The sequence below is a fragment of the Pituophis catenifer genome, unplaced genomic scaffold (genome assembly GCF_029215685.1).
Source record: "Pituophis catenifer annectens isolate HBS135680 unplaced genomic scaffold, rPitCat1.0.hap2 SCAF_1, whole genome shotgun sequence".
Taxonomy (NCBI): Eukaryota; Metazoa; Chordata; class Lepidosauria; order Squamata; family Colubridae; genus Pituophis; species Pituophis catenifer.
Window position 1 is genome coordinate 98,730,846 of NW_027256881.1, and position 20,836 is coordinate 98,751,681.

A 20,836-nucleotide genomic window follows, 5' to 3' on the forward strand; every position below is an offset into this window, starting at 1 on the left:
GTCAATAACGGCATCAAAACAGGAAAGATAATATACTCCACCAATGCTAGGATTGCCATCTTGCTTGTTTTGACACTCTCTGCAGATGCCACTGAGTCAGAACTTCTATCATGGATTGATCTTAAGTCCTACAGCTGCTGAACACTGATTCAAAAGACATTTTAGCCATATATTTAATACTCATATCCAATTTGGATTTAATAATCCTAAATGTAATAAACCTACTGCATTCATTTAAAACATCATTACAAAAACAGTAACAATAAAATTTTAGAGACTTACTAGTTGAATATGGGTTGAATGTCATCATAAATTGAATATTTTCTTTCAAGTCTCCGCTCCCCCAGAACATAACTTTCTCTATTTAAGCATGTTCATGTCGTGGTGGAGAGTTTACTTGTAGAAACACTCAATGTAAAAATAACTAATATAAAATCATTAACAATTCTTTTCAAGAAGATACAATTGGATGCTAAATCAGAGCATTTACATTATCTGTAACTCAGATATACGGTCATTATTGTTCTGGATGTATGTAATTGCATTACTCAGAATTACCTTTTTTTTCCTCTTTTTTCTACAGCTTTAAGAAGTCAGAACACAATTGAGAAGAAGTGTCTATGTATCTTTTCTGTTTCTGGACACCTTTTTAACACATCACTGGTCCTTTACATAAATGCTGAAGACTTTTAAGCACTGAAGACCGGCTGACATAAATTTTGCCTTGAATATTCGTGATCAAAACTAGATGTATCAGATCCTTTGGATGAGCAAAAGGATAAAAAGGTTAGTGATACTCTGAAAGCCTACAGTGTCAATATTTTGTATTTCTGCATATAACTTGCCTATGCTTTCATTTACTGTATGTTATAATATTTTCTGAGCTACAGAAAGGACAACCTTTATTCTGAAGTATTTGTGGAGGTGCATTTCCTGCTGTAAATGCATCAGTAATTTATTTTTATTTGATCTACTTCTTTCAAAGCCTAAGACTGAGCATATTTTATAGGGGATTCTGGTTCACACTTAGAAAAAAAATAGCTAATGCTCATACTGAATGTGAGCGTTTGGTGATAGATTAGGAATTGAAGAATTTTGGGTTGGAAATTAATTATCAAAGGGAAAAAAATGGATGCAGTATCAACAGTTAATGATTGGATCTCCCAGTGCTTTTTTGAATATGAATGTGGAAAAATATTTTGGGATCTGGCATTAACTATAAAGGGTTTAACCTTTTCCAAATTCCATCTTACTTCCCTGATAAATATTTCATCGTATAAAATTGATCTTAAACATAGGAAGGAAAGATTGATTACATGGTAGATTACCATGACTATTGCTACTTCTATAGAAAAAGAAGCTGCATTTCAGAAACATACTTTTACTTCTCACCCATCCATCTTTTGCTACTTTCTTGACATAATACTCAAGTTCAAGAGATTCAATCCAACCTTTGAGTTTTTACATCATAAATATTTTTACCTTAATACGTTTATTTAGATATTTAATATGCATTTATATTACATATATGTGAATTCTATCAAAATGTCTTTTCCCTTCCCTTCCCTTCCCTTCCCTTCCCTTCCCTTCCCTTCCCTTCCCTTCCCTTCCCGTGCCCCCCCTTCCCTTCCCCTTCCCCCCCCCCTCCTCTCTTGTCTTCTCCTCTCCTCTCCTCTCCTTTCCTCTCCTTTCTGTGCTGCTGTTTTCTGGCACTCTGAGCAGCATACAACAATCAGAAAAGAGATTTAAAATACCATAAAATTTCAGCCATATAAACAAGCAGGGAAAAAAGCAGTAATAAGATCATTCACCAGGATGGATTAGAATCTGATTTAATGAGAAGAATCTTGGGCTCAGAAAGAGGAAAAGCCATTAAAGAAGCCTACTGTCTTTGCAGTACATTTATCTTATGGAATTCAGGTTTTTCCTGGTTCTTCTCTCTCTCTCTCTCTCTCTCTCTCTCTCTCTCTCTCTCTCTCTCTCTCTCTCTCTCTCTCTCTCTTCCCCCCCTCTCTCTCTCTTTCAATATTCTGTTTCCAGTCATTCTTTTCTTGTAGGTTTTTACATCTTCCTTTATGCTGCCTCTATTTTTCCATTGAAAGTGAGTATTTCAAGCACAAACAAGATGTTATCATGTTGCTAAGTGTCTCCACTGCATACAAAATTGTTTATGTTCAAGATTCAAGTTATCTTCAAAAGCTTATTTATCTGGTTTTTAAAAATTGCATTTGCGCTTCCTTTTTTTTCTTGCATTGAAGTCTGTATTGTATAGTGATAATGCTGAATGGATACCTACCTACCTACCTCTATCTATCATCTATCAATCTATCTGTCTGTCTATCTATCTATCTATCTATCTATCTATCTATCTATCTATCTATCTATCTATCATCTATCTATCATCTATCAAATTTGATTAACTTCTATGTATACCAAACTGACTAACAGAAGGAAGGTAAGAATTAAAACAGTGTTAAGTCTGTATATCAGTATATTGCAAATCGTTTTACAAATTATCCTTTTGTCCATAAGAGTTAAACCTTGTGTTGTTTATACTTCTTTTTAACTTTTAAAAATTCATATTTTGGGGTTTTAATAGCAATTAAATGGAAACTCAAAGTAAATGTGACTATACGTTTTTTGTTGGATCTGCTCCTGTTTAAAATATTGTATAATTTTTACAATAGAATTATAGGGAATTGGGATTATCAGGATCAGCAGAGATAAAGTAGCAAATAGAGGGAAAGGCATTAAATGAAAATATGGAGGTTTCATAATGAAATATAATCTTCTAAACTGGGTGCACAGGAAAGCAGTGATGTGGTAGCAGAGCCATCTTCAGTTTATACATATTCATTTATTGGTCCTTGTACAAACATCTTTGTTTACATCTTGAAGTATTTTTTTCATGTTACAAGACATGCAAATTGTGCAGGAGTTATTTATGCATTTTGCATACTGCTTTGTTTTATTTAAGTTGTGGGGGGGGGGAAATCACAAAAAGAAAAAAAAGTACTGAAAACTGATGATACACTAACACATTTAGGTAACCAAGAACAGTGAACATATGTTGATGATATTGTGTAGTTAATAAAAAGCAGCCTTGGCCTTGAAGAACAGAGGGAAAATCTGCTATCAAAGCTACAGTCAGATAAATGAAGTATCAGACCTGGAAGCCATCTTTTGAATTGGGCCTTCAGGCCTGTCACATTTACTGTTGTGGGAAACTGGGAGGGGGGATTGTATGGAGCATGAGTGATATATAGTCATAATAACATTCCTTTCTCAGAGAGTCAAGGCTGTCTTGCCCTGCACCTGGGAGGCTGGATTTGGGAGGTATCTCCAGTTGGGATGGTGCTTTGATTGGACCATGTGATGGACTTGTGGGTGTTGGGCAGGGACTTGAACTTTTCTTTGGGTGGGGAAAACCTGGAAACTTTCAGATTCAGGTTTTCCCAGATGTGCCAATCTCTAATAAAATGTAACTTTGAGGAAACTCAAGCCTTGGAATTTTCTTTCGTTGGGGGTGTTTCTTGGAACCCTGACATGAAGAGTAGATCTTCATGGTACCTATTTCTTACTCTAGTCTACTATGTAGCACTGCCAGATGATCTCTAATTTATTTCAGAGTTTAATTCTTCCATCCTGATCACTTGGCTTTTGAAACATCTTCAGTCTACTCTTTTTATAGTCAGGATCATCTGCTTCTGCACTAGAGGAACTGTGCTCCTTTTCTCTAAAGTTACTTTGACCGTTTCTCGAAAGAAGAGTATGAGAAACAAAAAACAAGCTTAGAGCAGTGTTTTCTGATTATTTCTGCACTTTTGTGTGTGTGTGTGAAATACCGTGGCTTCCCATGCACACATCTGCAAAGACAGCTGGGAGCAGCTCGCAAAAGCAGCTGGAAAAAGATGTGGCTGTTTTATTGATTGGAAGATAAGTGCTTCATATGCACTCTGGAGCTTTGCATAGACATTTTTTTAGAAGGATTTGCACAATTTTGAGAACAGTAGATAATGCCTCTTCTGTTAAATGTTGTCCAAAGCATTTGACAACAGATGAACTGGATGTAAGAAAAATTCAGCTCTCTTAACATTTGTTTAAAAAAAAAAATTCTTTTAAAAGTAGAGGTGAAGAAAGCACATCCTCAATTCAGTTTTTAATTTGGTTGTGTGAACATCTCATGTATATTGGAAAGGCTCGACCCTGAACTGTCAATTGGATTGGGAGTTGAGAATAAGTTCTATTATTGAATTGGCACCCATAGGATTACTAAGCACACATTTATTATCAGTCATTGAACTACCTCTGCTGAAAAAACACTGTGTAATGAATGGTCTGCGAGATCTGATAGTGCAGTCAAATATAGGCCGTTTAACCTATTGGTTATACAGTTTAACATACTTCTACATACATCTCTTCTACTATATAAAATCACTACATTTCCTTGATCCAGTTGTGTCATCGTCCAGATGTGGGCTGCTTCAGTCGGATCTGTTGCTGGCTGAGCCATAGTTTTTTTGACCACGCCCCTTGCTCCTCCCTTTGGGGCCCAGTTTAGGCTCAGTCGGCCTGAGAATAACATCTCCTACAGCCCAGGTCTGTTCGATTGCATTTAAATTGTAAGGTTTTTTTTACCTTTTATTTTCTTATTTCTTTCATTTATTTTCCTATTTAATTTTTTCTTGTAATTTTCCAGAGGTTCCGGTCTACTAGGCTAGTTAAGAAATATTTTTAGTTTTATTTTGTATATAATAGCCTACCGGTATACCTCTTATTGGAGCAGCCTGTTCTATCAGGCTTTTCAATAGCTCCAGGTGGCGGCCATTTTGGAAGCCTCTTCGCGCGTCTTTTTAATTTTTTTTCCCTTTGGTGGGTTTTTTTTTAAATCTATACCACCAACGACAGCGCAGGGGGTTTAAATCTTTGTACCACCACAGTTTGTAGCGATTTTCTGGGACAAACCCCAGAATCGCTAAAATCGGCCACCGCCGCCGCCCTCAACTCCCGAGACCGCAGAACAGCTGTAGGGCGGTCCTTTGAAGCGCCGCGGCACTTTGGAAAGGTGATAATTGCCGCTTTGCCACCAACGAGTCAATAGGAAGCTTTTTAACCCTTTTTTAGCCAGCAATCCTCCTATACTATCAACGGAGCTTATACAGGAGAGCTGTAAGGTTTCCTTACACTCTCCACGTGGCAATATTACAGCCGAGGTTTTTTTGTGGCTGTAAAGGCGCTTTATAGGGGCTGTTTCTAGGTTTCCTGGACAGTCACCTCTAGAGCAAGTTTCTTCTGCTCACGTGTTACTTGGCAGCCAGTGAGCTAATGCCAGATCCTCTGCTTTTGTTTACCTTACCACGTGGCGAAAGTGAAACTAAATCTTTACAGTTGACATCTTGATCGCAGTGAGTATACTATTGCAATGGCAGAGCGTTCTTCCCACGGGGAGGGAAATACCATGCCTCAGGGAAAAAAAGCATATTGCAAGCACAAGCACTCTTCTAAAACAGAGGAAAAAGACTTGCAACGGAGGCATAAGGCTTTAGAGAAGCAAATTTCAAAAGCTATTGTTCATGTGCCCAGTAAGGAAACCTCTCCTCCCCCCGCTACTCCCCCCCTTCCTATTGTTGAAGTTCACCAAGCTTGGTCTTCAGAAGGTGAGGGAGGGGTTCTTATTCAAGAAGAACAGGGCACTCTGCAAAATCCATTTGCAAGTCAAATAATTTCTCTGGCTTCTCCTGCTCCTAGCAGAAATGTGACACCAGCTCAGGCTGCAAGGGAGTTTCCCTTGCAAGATCAGATCCCAGAGGACCCTTTTAAAAATCTGCCAGAAAACTTACAGGTTTTAATTGAAAGGGCCATTGCTTCTCGAGTGGAGGATGCCTATAAAAGACATCATTCTGGATCAATAATTTCTGAGCATTCCACTCATGCTAGAGTATCTCCTGCAGTTAGTCTTACTGGCTCTCATTCCCCTGCTGCTTCAAGGGCTAGTGAATCCTTTCCTTTGGAGATGGATCACCATTCTGATTTATCCGATGATGAGGGCATAATTCAAGATCAACCTGCCTTTACAGGTTTATTTCATCCACACAAATTTAAGTCTCTGTTACATAAGGCACGCATTACTGCAGCTCTAGACAATGATGATTACATTAAAGAAATGCAAGAAGATAGCCAGGGTCATAAAAAGGGACTTTTTGCTGAACCCACTCCTGAACAATCCTTTGTTCCAATCCCTCAATTATTTACAGACATGGTTAAGAAACAATGGTCTAGCCCTGCAACCATGGCCTCTGCCCTTGCTTCAAATAGGAAGTATTATACGGTTGCACCCAAATTTGCTCAACTGTTGCAAGTCCCCCCTGTGGACAGTCCTGTAGCAGCTCTTTCGTCTCCCTCCTCCTACGTGACAGGGGATACTTCTGAGGGTCTACGACCAGAGGATAAAAAATTAGACTTCCTGTGCAAGAAGAACCACCAGGCTGCTGCATGGGCAATTCAATCGGCTGCCTCAGCCTCCTTTTTCAACCGATCAACCATCCTTTGGCTTCAGCAATTGCAAGCAAGAGTGCCCCCTAGTGAGATTCGCCCCATCAGGATATTAATAAAATCATAGCTGCTACTCAATTCTCAGCAGATGCCACTCTAAATTCGGTTAAATTCGCCTCTAGGGCCCTAGCCTCTACTGTATCAGCCCGCAGGATGATCTGGCTCCGTCAGTGGCCAGCAGATCTTCGGGCCAAATGGCGTTTGGCTGCAGCTCCATATTCTGCAGCGAAATTATTTGGTGAGTCACTTGAGCCCCTCCTCATTGAAACACGGGACAAGCATAAGATTCTTCCTTCAACATCTACACGTGTTGACAGACGATCTTATCCTTATTACAAGAGGGCATCCTTTCGTCCCTATTACCATGGAAACACCTCCCAACAGGGCTTCCCTCAGGGATCAAGCCGGTCTTCGGACCATCAGTCCTTTCGGGATAGGGGCAGACAATTCACACAGCCCTTTCATGGCTCCGGCTACCGCCAGTCCTGCGGCCGTAAGTAATTCATCTCCAAAGCCTCCCATTGGAGGCCGCCTGGCTCTCTTCGCAGACAGGTGGAAAGCCTCTACCCCAGACCTCTGGGTCCTATCCATAGTAACATTTGGCCTCCCCCTGGAATTTCTATCCACATCTCCAACACGTTTCATTCAATGCCCACCTTACACCAGCGAGTCCAGACGCCTCCTGATGGACCAAGCTGTTCAACATCTCCTGCATATTCGCGCCATAGAGGAGGTCCCTCAAAGCGAATGGAAACAGGGATTTTATTCTATCCTGTTTGTGGTTCCGAAATGGTCGGGGGGGGGGGGGTGGAGGGCAATCCTGGATTTAAAATCTCTCAATTCTTACATAGTGTATCGCAGATTCAAAATGTGTTCACTAACCTCTATTCTTCAGGGGATTCGTCCCAACGACTTTCTAGTTTCTATAGATGTCACAGAGGCCTACCTTCACATCCCAATACTTCCAAGGCATCGGCAATATCTCCGCTTCAGCTACGCAGGAAAACATCTACAGTACCGTGCCCTTCCCTTCGGCCTGGTGTCCGCACCAAGGGTCTTCACAAAGGTACTGGCGGTAGTAGCAGCTCACCTGAGGCAACAACCGGTAAGACTCCAGGCTTACCTGGATGATATTTTGATTCTAGCTCCATCTCACGACCAAGCCTTACATGATCTACACATCACAGTTCAAACCTTGACCGAACACGGGTTCCTAGTCAACTACAAGAAGAGCCACTTAGTACCAACCCACAGACTCGTCCACCTCGGGGCCATCATAGATACACATCAAGGCGCAGTACCTGTCCTTGGAACGTCGAGCTGACATCAAAGACATGATAGCTCACATTCACAAAAACCCTTCTGTTCCATTGGCCACCTTGTCAAAACTTCTAGGCAAAATGATCTCTTGCATTCAGATCGTCCCCTGGGCACGCCTTCACGCCCGACACCTGCAGTGGTTTCTACTGCCTTTCCAACGAAAGCGACAAGCTCACACCATGGCCACTGTCAGAGTCCCACTATCAGTCAGGCAATCACTACACTGGTGGACATCGCCTTCTCTAGACGGGGGTATCTTTTCATGAACCAAAACAGGATCACCCTCACGACGGATGCCAGTCTTCATGGCTGGGGGGCGCATCTCGAATCGCATGTGGCTCAAGGTCGTTGGTCTCCATCAGACCTGTCCAACCCCATAAATTGGCTAGAACTGAAGGCCATCCGCCTAGCTGTCATACAGTTTCAACAGTTTGTTCAAAACCATCACGTTCTGGTGCTGACAGACAATGTAGCTGCAAAAGCACATGTCAGTCGTCAAGGGGGGACTTGCTTGAGACGTCTCATGGAGGAAGCCTTTCGTCTAGGCAAGTGGGCCGAGCAACATCTCCTCTCCATCCGAGCAGATCACATAGCAGGGACAGAAAACATCCAAGCAGATTTCCTCAGCAGGACTCAGATAGACAATGCCGAGTGGCAGCTCCATCCGGACATTTTCCAAGCAATATGCAACAGGTTCGGGTTTCTGCGCATAGACCTCTTCGCAACGAATCTGAACACTCAACTTCCTCGCTTCTTTTCAAGGTTCCCGACTCCGGGAGCGGAAGGGATCAATGCTCTCCGCCTCTCATGGCCTCCCGGTCTTCACTATGCCTTCCCACCTCTGCCTCTGATCCCAGCTCTGCTCCAGAAGTTGGTCGCCAACAGGGCGGAAATAATCCTGATAGCTCCGCACTGGCCACAGCACCTGTGGTTTGCGGATCTGGTCAATCTCTCCATATCACACCATTGGAGGATTCCATCGGACCAGATCATCCTGAGGCAGGGAGTCCTGACCCATCCGGAGCCTCAGTGGCTCCAACTGACTGCTTGGCACTTGAAAGGGCCCTCCTAAAGTGGGACATGTATTCAGATAGGGTGATTCCTACTGTACAAGCTTGTAGACGCAGGTCCACGGTTAGGATCTACAATATCACCTGGCTAGCCTTTGTACGATGGTGTAGGTCCCACCAGATCAATCCTCTGCTAGCCTCCCCTCCTCAGGTCCTAGATTTCCTGCAGGATGGCTTGGACCACGGTCTGGCCCACAGCACCCTTAGAAGACATGTGGCGGCACTGTCTACAGCTCTATCCAAGCCCTCTGAACAGCCGCTCACTCACCACCCCGTTATTAGAAAATTTCTGAGAGGTGTCAGGCTCTTACGGCCTTCCTTGATTCATAGGTATCCCACTTGGGACTTACCCAGAGTCCTTGACGCCTTGACGGCATCTCCCTTTGAGCCCCTCCGCACGGTCCATCTTCGTTTCCTCACCCTTAAGGTAGCATTCTTCGTGGCCATAACTTCGGCTCGCTGTATCTCAGAGCTGGCAGCCCTCTCTGTTAGGGAAGATCTATGCATATTCAGACCCGACACCGTTGTCTTACGACTGGACCCCTCCTTTATTCCTAAAGTTAATTCACTATTTCATAGGACTCAGCACATTATTCTTCCCAATTTTTGTCCTAGACCTTCCCATAACTTGGAACGGAGGTGGCACACCTTAGATGTGCGGAGGGCTCTGAAAATATACATTACACGAACTGCCCCTTTCAGAAAATCCGAGGCCTTGTTTGTCTCTTTCTTGCCAAGTTCCTTAGGGAATAAGGCTTCATCTGCAACGGTTGGTCGCTGGATCAGAGTATGTATTGCCTCGGCATATCAAGCCCAGGTGGTTCCTATTCCCAGTCAAATTACTGCTCACTCCACCTGGAGTGCGGCTACATCGGCGGCCTGGGCAACTCAGGCTTCCCTTGAGGAGGTCTGCAGGGCGGCCACCTGGTCCACCCCCTCGCCATTTATTAGACATTACAAGTTAGATGTCTTTGCTTCTGCAGAAGCGGCATTTGGCAGGAGGGTTTTGCAACAGGTGCACCGGTCAGGGGTCTCCCCAGGCCCTTCGTCATCCCGCCCTTAGGACTGCCAAAACTTTGGTATGTCCCACATCTGGACGATGACACAACTGGATCAAGGAAATTAGGCATTGGTCTTACCTTGAAGGCCAAATTTCTTGATAGTTGTGTCATCGTCCAGCCCCTCCCTCTGTCTCAGGGCCTGTACAGTTTGTTTTTTGTAAATGTTAAAGGAGTTTATTTTCCAGTTGTCCCGTTGGACCAGTTTCTATTTCTGAGGATGTTGGTTCTTGTTGGAGCTTGTTCCTGTGGCCTTCTTCGCCAAACTGGGCCCCAAAGGGAGGAGCAAGGGGCATGGTCAAAAAAACTATGGCTCAGCCAGCAACAGATCCAACTGAAGCAGCCCACATCTGGACGATGACACAACTATCAAGAAATTTGGCCTTCAAGGTAAGGCCTATTTTGTTTATACTTCGTGGGCACTGAAAACTTCATCTCTTCTTTTAAAGGATGCTATTAATTTTATAAGAAAGAGATTGGACAATGTGGACTAGAGATTAAAAGCTAAAACTAGGAAATTTTTTGTTGAAAAGCCTGCTGAACTGAATATGTGCCACCTTTCTTTTCTAGTGTTCCCTTTGTTGGGGGAGAAGTCCTGCTAGAAATACACTTTGAAAACATCAAATAGTGAAATATTGTGTGTGAAATAAACAATCGGAGAATCGTTTCTTTTAAAAGTTTACATACATGCCTGTAAAGTTGGACTGATTAATAAAGCAGAACACAAGTTAACAATAATCTCTACTTTTATTGCAAAACACCACATATATCCCTGAGCAACTAGATGTTATGCAGAACTCACGGAACAAATCACTTGATAATACTACAAAACATAGCATTATAGCTGAGTTATATGGAGATACACATTTAAATCATATATCTGAAACAGATGTTTACTAATTGTACCACATTATACATAAATCTGCATGATTGCAGGAACCCTTTATATATATAGTGTATACACACACACACATCTTTTTTTTAAAAAAAAAAAAAAAATGTAACATTGGAATTACATATGCCAGGGAAAAAAAAATCAGACTTATAGAGATATATGTGAGTATAAAACAATATGCATCAGTGTGTAGTATAATGTCAGATGTAGAGTAGAATCAGGGGTGGATTCTACTTACCTTTACTACCAGTTCGCAATGGGGCCGTGCGCGCTTCTGCACATAGGCAGAAGCTTCTGCACATATACAGATCGTCATTTATGATGTCCCTGTGGGTGGGCGGAGCCTCCCGCTGATTTTACTACCGGATCTATAGAACTGGACAGAACCGGGAGCTATCCACCACTGAATAGAATTTAAGCCCACTTTATTGAGAATAAATTTCAATAGGCCTTTCATTTGCATATTAAACCGTCTCTTCTGTTATGGCTACCATGAGGAAATTAGAAGATTTGGTATGCATTTTAATTATTTTGCTATGTCAGCCAACTAAATATGCTATGCGAAATAATCTGTGTTTGAGAGTTCACTTGGCTTAGTTAGGTTTATTTTTTTCTGACATCTAAACTTTTCTTTCCATCCTGTAGCAAGACATCCTTTAAGCCACCTAAGAAGACAAACAAGGCATGCACGAGAATCAAATAAAGATCAGCACCAAACACTGACATATTTCTATTTGTTTTGTCAACAGTGATGCTACATTCTTTTCCTATTGCTCAAATTGCTTAAAAATGTTTTTCTTCTAAGTGCAATAGCTATTTTTATACTAATTTTATTAAATTTACAATTAAAAGGTAAAAAAATACAAACTTTAAAAATAAAAGGAAAATGGGAAAATGCAGAGGAAAAAATAGCAAAGAGAGAAAAAAAATAAGAATGTAGTAAAGGAAAAGAAAAGTAGTACAGTATATAAAGAAATGATTTCCTCTTCATCACAACAAGTATAAACACTTTTAGTAACAGCACTTCTTTTAAAATGTAACAAAGGATCTGTTCTTTCTCCATCTCATGTTTATCTATAAACAAATTCTTAAAGCCTCATCATTTCAGGCCTGGTCAGTAAAAGTCTACTAAGTTACCAGACGTAACAACATAACCGGTATTTTAATCTTGATCAAATAAACCAGTCTTGTATTCCTTCCTTTTATTTTTTAATATTCTTGATTTTAGTCCTTTCAAATAATGTGCTAGAGTGTGTGTGTGTGTGTGTGTGTGTGTGTGTGTAAAACTTGTTGATCCAAAGATTCCTAATAGCTAAAAAGCACTTAACAATTTCCATAAGTGTTTAGGAAAAGAAATATGCCAATCCAGTATTCATAAAAGTGCTGAATGTGATCTGAAGGAAGATGGCTTCCCCATTTTTCCCGAGCACTAAACACACTGGAGATCACTGTTTTGCAGTCTCCTTATGTGGACCAACTATCTGGAGCACTTGTGGGTTATATCAAGACCTCTTTTTGTACAGAAAGGAATTATCAAAGCGTTTGTCTACTCACTGCTTCTTTATTCAGCTTGGTCTTCAGCTCTTTTTTTTAGTAGTGCCGTATTCAGTTCACCATTTCTTCCCCAGAAATATAGAAGTACATTTCTCTATAGCAGACACAGACACATTCCAATTTTATCATCATGCTTGAATAACTTGCTATACAGCATACTGAATGTACACCAAGTATGAAACCTTATAGAGATTGCCATTCCTGTTCTGAATTTTGAACTGTAGGGACAATAATTAAGTGATGGGGCCAGCGTGTTTTATTTGTACATTTATATGCATAATTCCCCTTTCATAAGGAACTCTGGGACAGTTGAAATAATCTTCTAAATACAAAAGAGAATATATTCCTCAGGAGGTCATTTATTTGCACCAGTTTTCTTTTAATGTGGTGGAATCAAGTCATATTTGGCCAATCTTGGCTGTACTTGGAAGCCAAGCAGGACAAAATATGATTATAATTTGAATCATAATCTTTAATGAATATTAGGATTGTAGACTAGAATGGGAAGTTGAAAAAAGTATCCTAGAAGAAGGCAGTGGAAATCTTTTCCACCCAGGACCTAGGAAATCTTTTCCACTGCCTAGGACCTAGGAAATAACAACAGCCATGGTATTCTCTGTAAAGGATACTTATATGATAACTATCTCTTATTCAGTAGAATGGATACTTGCTTTCACAAATGTTAGACTCAAAAATTCAACTTTAATAAGCTATATACATTGATTCAAGTACACATGGACTTTGGGTATGTTTTTCCCCCTTAGATTAGGGAGTGTTATGTTGGGTTGTGTCAAGTATGGCAGCAAAAGAGTTGTTGCAGCCTTTTTAATCAATCATTTGGCCACATTCTTGTTAACAGTTTTCTCCTGGACTCAACACAGGCATTCAGTTTTATTTGTTAACCTAGCAGAACATTATTTATTAATGAGTTCTTCATGCTTTATTAAGTCTAATGTCAGAATACCTCTGTGGGACTGTAGTCATGTTCTGTCTGTTAAAAGCCTTCTCAAGAAAATGAAAAATTACACAGTAAAGCTGCATCCGGTAGATATCAGTTCAATTACTTTTGATCCTGGCAGATGATGTTTCTGAGTAGTTTTGAAAGAGCTACATCAGATAATATAAGCTGTCTGAAATGAAAGAATTCTGCACTCTCAAATGTGCATAATTAGGAAGGCTTAGAAACTTAACAAAGCCATTCTGTTCCCAAATGCTGAGTGGTATATTCAGCGGTTGAGAACTGACAAGTTTGGTAAGGCAATACAATGCTTGCCTAGTTTCATTTTTTTTTCTTATTCACATCTTTTATGCTGGGGAAGCAAACCTTTATTTCAGAACATTAAAATGCTGGAGTTTTTCAACACTCCAGGGATTAACTGCAGGTTTTTTTTTTAAAAAAAATGATGCAATTAATTTTATTTAGGAAGCCAATATTGGAGTTCATTAATTTTTCCTACTTCTTTCCTTGCTTTTTCAATAGCATTATACTTGAATATCATTTCTATAGTATTGTCATGCAAATTAAATTTATTTTAGGGACTGTTATTCTGAACTTTGTCCAGTTCTGCTTATGGTTTTCAATATTGACTGAGTAGATTATATTTTAAACATAAGGGTGAGGGCGAGAGGGAGGGAGAGAGACAGAGAGAGAGAGAGGGAGGGAGAGGGAGAGGGAGAGAGGGAGGGGGAGAGAGAGAAAGAGAAAGAGAGAGAGAGAGAGAGAGAGAGAGAGAGAGAGGGAGAGAGAGAGAGAGGCCATTAGAAAGAAATTCACCCTAATGTTTTAGGAGATAAATTAGTTCTAAATGGAAAATAGCTCAGTTGCTGAATTTCTTGAAATCTTCTCCCTTTCAGTTCTGTAAATACTGTTAATAAAACTCTGTCATTCATATTGTAAAATGGACTATATTTGGAGCTTGATGCATCCATAAACATTACTCCAAAGAATTTTATTGTAAGAGGAGGAAAATATAAAACTCTTAAGCAACTTTTATAAACAGATTTGGAGGAGGGAGGTCAGGTTTTGACTCTTGGAGATTGCCTGGACAAGTTGCAGAGGTCTTCTTGGCAAGATTTGGAAAGTAGTTGCCATTGCTTCCTTCCTAGGGCTGAGAAAGAGTGACTGGCCTAAGATCACCCAGCTGACTTTGTGCCTAAATCAGTACTAGAATTCACCATCTCTCAATTTCTAGCCTAGGGCCTTAACCACTGCAACAAACCAGTTCCCATGAAACTTGCTAGTTTCAATTAAATTTAATAATTCAGTATGATCTTACTCCCACATCAACATATAAAATATTTTAGAACTGAGCATAGACAGTTATCTTTGTCTTCAAAAAAGATTTGAATAAATTCAGAGCAATGATAAATAGCTGTCTGGAGCAGCTAAAAGTAAAAAGAACTGAAGATGAGTGGGAGTACCTAATAATAATAAAAGCTTAGTTATGATGACAAGCCAGTGGTGAAATCTGAACCGGTTTGCTACCGGTTCGTTGGCCGCGCATGTGCGCTGCATGCCAAACGCATGCTATGTGTGCACGCATGTGCAGTACGTGCCAAAAGGAGGCTTTGGAAGGTAAGTAGAACAACAAAGGGGGGGAATCAGCTGTGCTGCGCGGTTTAGCTTTGATAGCAAGAAAAGCAGGATTTCCTGCTTTCTAGCAAAGCTAAACCACGCAGCACAGCTGATTGTCGGAAATACCAGCTTTTTTTAACTACCAGTTTTGACTGAACCGGTAGCTTTTCTTTTACTACCGGTTCTCCCAAAAGCTGAAACAGTTGCAAACAATTCTAGTGAGAAGAAAACACGAAGGACAGCAGAAGAAGGCTATGAAGTTAAAACAAAAGGTTTGGCAAGGGTCTGACAACAACAACAACAATAAACAGACAGAAACAGGAAAATAAAAGAGGACCCACTGTAGGAGAACAGCAGGCTGAGCTGGAATTTGGGGTTAAATGTATCATCAATTTGGAGTCATTGAATTGACACAATGCCACAAAGAGACCTAAGTCCAGCCCCCTATGAAATCCATTGACCCTTATCTAGCACCAATTTAGTTTTGACTATTAGTTGAATAGATTCTTGTACTAGAGGTAGAATAATAAACTCTTCTGTGTTTTGTATCCAATGAATGTTCCTGGTTATTTGCCCCTAACACCCAGTCACAGAGATGTATAAATGAAAGTCTTTATTTTGGTCAAAAAAACAGTACTTAATAAAACTACATATTTTTTTTTAAAAAAAGGATACATATTTATAGAAAGGAACAAATGATAAAAGTAAGTGAATGTATCAGCCAATCAACTGCATATCTTACATAATGTAATGTAATGTAATGTAATGTAATGTAACAGAATTTTGATATACTTAGCATGACAAGAGAATATATATCTGAGAGTAAAAAAGAGAAGGAGAAATTCATAAATTTAAGCCAAAACTATAGAACAGATACAAGGGACGCAGTTGCTCAGTGGCTAAGACACTGAGTTTGTCGATTGAAAGGTTAGCAATTCAGCGGTTTGAATCCCTAGTGCTGCATAATGGGTTGATCTCCCATTACTTGTCCCAGTTTCTGTCAACCTAGCAGTTCGAAAGCATGTAAAAAATGCAAGTAGAAAAATAGGGACCACCTTTGGTGGGAAAGTAATAGTGTTCCATGCGCCTTTGGCATTTAGTCATGCCAGCCACATGACCATGGAGATGTCTTTGGACAGCGCTGGCTGTTTGGCTTTGAAACGGAGATGAGCACCACTCCCTAGAGTTGGGAACGACTAGCACATATGTGTGAGGGGAACCTTTACCTTTACCTATAGAACAGATGTCAGAAAAGTGAAATCTCAGGAGAAAATGAGGCTAGCAAAGGATTTCATGGCTGACTGCAAATTGAATCTGAGCCGACACATGATGGTCCAGAAAATGTTCTGAAACTCAAAGGCAGTTTTAGGCTATGTCAACAGAAGCAAAACTTCCAAATTATGGAAATTATTCCATTTTATTTTGCATTGATCTCACTTTAAGAATGATTCTAAGAAATTAAGACAGGAAATTCAGAGAAAAGCAAAAATGATGATAAAAGAACCAGAAGCTATGCCGTCTGGAGAGATTCTGAAGGATTAGATATATTCAGCCTTCAGAAAAGACTAGTGCAGGGCTGATACAATAACATTCTTCCAATACCAGAAAGGATGTCATATAGATAAAAGTCTGCCCTCACTGCTCCAGAGCATACGTAGAGAGTAATGGAAATGACCTTGACATAAATAAGCAAGGACCACTGTATAAGCAAAGAAGGCTAAAACCAGTGGTGAAATGTAAAATTTGTTACTACCGGTTCTGTGGGCGTGGCTTGGTGGTGGGGGGCAATGTGACTGGGTGGGCGTGACCAACTTTTTTTTTATTATTATTTTTAAAAGCATTTTTTCTACAACCTTTTTGGCCAAAGAGGTTGTAAAAAAATGCTTTTAAAAACCTCTGATGATCAGGCAACTCAGCTGGGATCGTCAGAGGCTTTTAAAAGCATTTTTTTCTGCAACCTCTTTGGCCGAAGAGGTTGTAGAAAAAATGCTTTTAAAAGCCTCTGACGATCCCAGCTGAGCCGCACGATCATCAGAGGCTTTTTTTTTTTTTAGTTTTAAAAGCATTTTTCCAGCCAAAGAGGTTGTAGAAAAAATGCTTTTAAAATTTAAAAAAAACAGCCTCTGATGATCGCGCGGCTCAGTTGGGCATGGGGGGAGGGTGCAGGGATTTTTGCTACCGGTTCTCTGAATCACCCACTGCCATCGCTACCGGATCGGGCAATCTGGTCCGAACTGGGAGCATTTCACCCCTGGCTAAAACATTATTTAAGTCCAGAGAAACAAGATAGCGTCCAGAAGCAACTCAAGCAGGATCTTCTTGATTCTCTGGATTATCAAAAGAAGGCACAGTCAGGCTTGCAAGATTTTGTTAGTATAGCCTGTCTCCATATAATCTTCTTGTGGAACTGATGTTGTTGTCTGGATCATCTAGAGCAGGGGTGTCAAACTCGATTTCATTGAGGGCAGCATGAGGGTTGTGTCAGCCCTGGAGGCCATCTTTTCTTTTTCTCCTGCAATCCTCTGCCAGAGAAAATGGAGCTTGGGAGGGTCCATCCACTTTCACTGGCAGAGATACTGCAGGCCGGTCCTTTGTTGTTTTCAGGGTAGCCCACGGGCTGGATCTAAGCACCCGATGGGCCAAATCTGGCCCACGAGCCTTGAGTTTGACACCCCTGACCTAGACGGGCTGACTGTCCAAGACCTGAAATAATAGCAATCAAAGGCCAAATTCTTTTAAATATTAGGATTTTGGTTCCTAACAGTGAGCAGTTCAATCATTATTCAGAGAGGTAATAGAGGTAATTTATGGAAATGTTCTGTCAGGAATACTTTAATTTGGATTCCTATATTGAGCAAAGCACTTGATGGTATCAATAGACTCTTTCAAAATTTGATTCTGTATTTGTTCCTTATGGATTAGTTTTATATTTATTTATCAAATCAAATTAAACTCAACTTTGAGATAACAGAATTGTCTGTTGCTAAAAGAAACAACAGCAGCTAAGATAGGAGCCAATAGTAAGCTATACACCATATAAAATGATCCTGAATTCCTGATAGAGTTTAATTTAAAATCAAGTAAAAGACCAGGTTCTCTTTCTTCTCTACATGTATATTGTGGGGGGAAAGACACAGATAAAGAAATCACACAGTGATATATTAGGCAAATGATAAATGGTATACCCACTAGTGCAAAGTGCAAAAGAAAGATGTTTATGTGTTTTGAGGATAAACTCTAACTAGTATAAATGCAAATGTGTGATGACATGTTTTCTATGTGTTACTGGATTTGGCTATTAAAAGTCAGTTTTAAGTATATCAAGACTGCAAAAGGAAACTGGAAAAGTTTGTTAGATATAGATATGAAGAGATAGATAGATGATAGATAGATAGATAGATAGATAGATAGATAGATAGATAGATAGATAGATACACACACACACACACACACACACACACACACACACACACATACGCACTCACTCAGAAAAGCTCATACCAAATAGCCATATTAACTAAGAACAGCTATTTTGCTTTTTTTATTCCATATACTGCAGGGATGGGTTCTACTTAGCTTTACTACCGGTTTGGAACGGTAATAAACAAGCGGTTAATAAACAATCTAGCTAAAGTTCAATTTATTTTTTCACACCTAATAGACAAACTCTTGCCAGACTAAACCTTTCACTACTCTCACCCCAATGGCTATAACCTGGAATATTCTAAGGAGTGGTTTTCCTAACTCTCTTCCTCTGTCTCCAATGTAGTTCTGGGCTGTGCTTCCTCTTGTCTCGCCTCCTCCTTGGAGGCGTGCTCCCTTTTCCTAGGAAACAGCCACTTCATTATAGTCCATCATACCATCTCCTCCTTTGCAGGCACTATTCATCAATCCCATCCTTATTTTTTTCATTGGTTAATACTGAACTAGCTTAGTAGCATGAGACATTTCCCAAACTTACACGTTCCTTCGACGTGATAAAACAGCTAATAAAATTAAACTTTAGTTTAGTTCCTCTTTATTATATAGATTTGCTTTGAATACCAAAGGAACTTTCTGCAACACCATAATTATTGAAGTGCCTATTTTCTGTGTAACCTTCCTTAAATTAAAGGGTTAATTCATGAATGCCTCTTATGCCTGATTAGCATCTTTGGCTGATTTGACTTTATTAAATATCAGTTGAAACTGTAGAGTCTTAAAGCCAGAGCCAGGAATTTTACTAGGAACACTGTTCTATCAATGTTTTCTCATTAGTCTATCTACTGCATGATTGTTCATCTTGTGACCTTAAGACTTCTTCACCTGCCCTATTTGGTATACAACTGAGAACTATTAGTCTAGCTTGCTAACCTTTGGAATGACTATTGGAGTTCTTGATTGCCTGTTATTGTGTCGTGAGACACTAAATGTTATTTCTTGACAAAGTCTTCGTGCTTGCTTGAACTGCTATAGAATAGGATGCAGTCTCCATTATGATACTGTTGTGCCTCTCCAATTATTACCTTGCTATAATGACTTCTACGTTTTGTTTTGAAAAATAACTTCTTTTCTTTCCTCTCATCTTCCAATACATTTTGCTGAATGTTTTCCTATGGCGAAGAACAACTACTTCATTGTGAATAGTGCAGTACTTAAGAGTTAATTAAAATCCCCACTGAATTTGCTCAGTAGGTTCAGGAACTTTAAAAGATTTTGTGTGCCTATGCATAAGTGTTATTTAAATGCACACTTACTTAAGGGCTGAACAGTTTAGATATTAGTGATGTGCTCTTCAAAAGTGCTTTAGAAAATGCAATCTCATTAGAAGAAAGAAAAGTCAGGAAATGGTTTGGAAAATACTGTTAAGTTGTGTATTCATTCTTTTATATATCATATCTCTTCTTTTTCTGTTTTCTCCATTATTCACTCCAAACCTTAAACTTCAGGTGACATTTGCCTTAATTTATTATGCTTTTTATGAAGACTTTATCTAGCAGTGAGTGCAGAAAATATTAATTAATTATTTATTTTATTATTATTATTATTATATTTCTATACCGCCCTTCTCCTGCGGGACTCAGGGCGGTGTACAGCCAGGATAAAACATAGCATATAAAATTTAAAAACATTTTAAAAAACAATTAAATAATTTTGGCCCGAATTTAAAACAACCCAATTAAAACCAAAATTCGATTAAAAAACTGAGAGGGTGGGATCAAGCCAGCCCAGCTAGATGGAACAAGTGTGTCTTCAGGGCCCGACGAAAAGTCCGGAGGTCTGATATCGTACGTATCTCAGGGGGCAGCTCATTCCAAAGGGCAGATGCTGCCACAGAGAAGGGTCTCCCTCTGGGGGTCGCCAGCGGCACTGCCTGGCCGACGGCACCCTGAGGAGGCCCTCTCTGTGCGAGCGAACCGGTCGCACAATTAATTAATTGTCTAGAAGAATAACCATTGTTTCTTTGACAAATGACAACACTGGCATGTTTTTTATTAATGAAAAAAAAAATAATGTGGCAGTCATTCATGTCAAGTAGAACCACAACCCCACCTGGATTGGGTAAAAGAAGTCACATTTAGACAAATAAGGAGAGAAAATGTGTAGAAGAGGAAGTCCAAGATCAGAGCCCACAGGTAGAAAAGCAGATTTAGAAATCCATCTACAAAATAGGCGGCGTGAATAAGAATGATCAGAATTCGTTAACTGGTCAGAATGTAATAGAATAGTTGTTTGTGGCATCCATAAATGAAGAGTCATTTTAACTAACAAGGATATTGTACAAGGTGCAACAGTTTTCTAGTTTTATTACCGAACCAAGCAATATGATATG

The 20,836-nt window shown here is 40.0% G+C and overlaps 1 protein-coding gene across 1 annotated transcript in view; it reads left to right on the top strand.

The window, feature by feature from the left end:
* The first annotated feature begins 760 nt into the window (after nt 1-760).
* The window catches only part of HS3ST5 (heparan sulfate-glucosamine 3-sulfotransferase 5), a 126,821-nt gene continuing 106,745 nt past the window's right edge, over nt 761-20,836 (top strand). The window contains exon 1 of the mRNA XM_070953219.1: nt 761-786. The gene's annotated coding sequence lies outside the window, so the exon portion shown is untranslated. The remainder of the gene's footprint in view (nt 787-20,836) is intronic.